The 2500-nt window shown below is 38.4% G+C and overlaps 1 protein-coding gene across 1 annotated transcript in view; it reads left to right on the top strand.

Annotated features, from left to right (window-relative positions):
• The window catches only part of LOC135105522 (uncharacterized), a 35331-nt gene extending 34161 nt beyond the window's left edge, over positions 1-1170 (top strand). The window contains exon 6 of the mRNA XM_064013723.1: positions 955-1170. The gene's annotated coding sequence lies outside the window, so the exon portion shown is untranslated. The remainder of the gene's footprint in view (positions 1-954) is intronic.
• The last annotated feature ends 1330 nt before the right edge of the window (positions 1171-2500 follow it).

The following is a 2500-nucleotide window of genomic DNA, read 5'->3' as shown; positions in this document are numbered from 1 at the left end:
GAGAGAGAGAGAGAGAGAGAGAGAGAGAGAGAGAGAGAGAGAGAGAGAGAGAGAGAGAGAGAGAGAGAGAGAGAGAGAGAGAGAGAAAGTGTCGGTGGGAGTGAAAGTGTCTTAATCGTGAACAGTCTTTTGAAACCATTTACCTGGCTGACCCCTGCCTGACCTTACCTGACCCCGTCTGAGAGAAGTTGACCTCTCCCTCCATCTTTCCCTTTTTTTCCTCATCTTTCGTTTACTTAGTGGCGCAATCTTGTTTTTTTCTTTATTTTTTCTCTCTCTTTTCTTCTCTTTCTTATTTTTCGTGGTTTTAATTGGATTGTGCTTTTGTTTATTCAGTGGCATTATATTATTGTGGTTATTGTTGTTGTTGTTGTTGGTGGTGGTGGTGGTGGTGGTGGTGGTGGTCTTGTTCCTGCTGATGTGTTTTAATTGCCTATCTTACATATTTATCATTATTAATATCTTTCTCTTCTTTTTCCTCGTATTTGATCTTATAATCCTTCCCTGAATTTTCCTCTTCCTCCTCCTCCTCCTTCTCCTCCTTCATCCCCTTTGGCATTTTCACCTTTTGTGTGTGCCACTACTTTTTTCTCATTTGTTACGTGGCGACATCTTTTCCTCCCTCTCTCCCTCATTTCCTCACCTCTTCTTTTCTCTCCACTCATCCAGAACTCAGTAATTTCCCTAATTTTTTACCTTAGTTTTCCTTCTGTCTGTTTGCCAATCTGTCTGTCTGTTTGTCTATCTGTCTGTCTGTCTGTCTGTCTGTCTGTCTGTCTGTCTAGCAATACTATTACATCTTAAAAGAAGATAACAAAACCCTAGATCTACTCCCTAGATATACGTATATTTGTGAATACTACGAGGAACAACATAATCTGGAGAAGACAAATGGTGCAACAGCCATAAATAACTGTTTGGGGACATTATGTGCATTTTCTTTTCACTCCTTAGCAAGATGAGGCCACAATGCATGGGGTGACATGGATTTCACAACGTGCTTGCCAAAAATATTGCGAGGTGGTGGTGCACTTCTCCCTTTGCGTCACATGAGTGTTGGGAGGGAATGACCTACAGCGATCCATGAAGAGTCAATTCAGACCATGTAGCATTGAAGGTATTACCGTATGTGGTGCTGTAGCTAAACCATTACAGATGTAGAGAACACAGGTACAGGAGTTTCATTACATAATATATCACATCCTTATTAATGGAATTATCTTCCTGTTTTGTGCAGTTTTTATATTCACTTCATTGAGATGAGTATTTATTAACAAGACAATATAGAACATCTTCACTGAAATCAGGAGATCTTACGACGACTGAACTTGGATTAAAATCAGATGCTCTAATTATTGTGAAGTACATCACAACAATACTGATAAGAAAATTGTAAAAATGATACTTAGGTTGAATGGAGCACCGATTTCAATGAATTATTATTATTATTATTATTATTATTGTTGTTGTTGTTGTTGTTGTTGTTGTTGTTGTTGTTGTTGTTGTTGTTGGTGCTGTTATTATTATTATTATTATTATTATTATTATTATTATTATTATTATTATTATTATTATTATTATTATTATCATTATTATTATTAAAGTTGTACAGCAACAACAACAGCAACAACAACAACAACAACAACAACAACAACAACAACAACAACAACTATTATTATTAAAGTTGTACAGCAACAACAACAGCAACAACAACAACAACAACAACAACAACAACAACAACAACAACAACAACAACAACAACAGTAACAACAACAACAACAACAACAACAACAACAACAACAACAACAACAACAACAACAGCAACAGTAACAACAACAACAACAACAACAACAACAACAACAACAACAACAACAACAACAACAACAACAACAACAACAACAACAACAACAACAGTAACAAAAGTAACAACAACAACAACAACAACAACAACTACAACTACTACTACAACTACTACAACTACTACTACTACTACTACTACTACTACTACTACTACTACTACTACTAGAGCAATACTATCAGCAGTAACAGTAACGAGAGCAATACCAGTACCACTAATTAAGAGCCAACACCTATTAAAACTCTCACATTAACAGAGGAAAAGTTAACAACAAGCACAAAACACAGCAAGTGACATTTAATTTGTTGACTTGCCTTTGGATTGCATGACCTCGCTGGGACGCGCTGGTGGTGGTGGCAGAGGTGGTGGTGGTGGTCGTGGTGAGGGCTGGGTGAAGGGTGAGGGCGTGAGGGGAGAGTGGAGAGAGAGAGAAAGAGAGAGGCGCGGGTGAAGTGCTGTTCCACACGTAGCATCTGGACATCCCACACCTGGACACCTGAAACAAGAGGGTGTGGGGAGGGACAGGTGTGTTAAAGTGTGTTTACTCAGGTGTGCTAATTGTGGTGACAGTGAGAGGATATCCACGAGAATTAAAGAGAAGGTGTATTTGTAGAGAGAGACATAGACAAAGAGAGGGAGAGA

This window comes from Scylla paramamosain, chromosome 12 (genome assembly GCF_035594125.1).
Source record: "Scylla paramamosain isolate STU-SP2022 chromosome 12, ASM3559412v1, whole genome shotgun sequence".
NCBI lineage: Eukaryota > Metazoa > Arthropoda > Malacostraca > Decapoda > Portunidae > Scylla > Scylla paramamosain.
The sequence above is the reverse complement of the archived record's forward strand: the minus strand, read 5'-3'. Positions and strand labels throughout refer to the sequence as shown.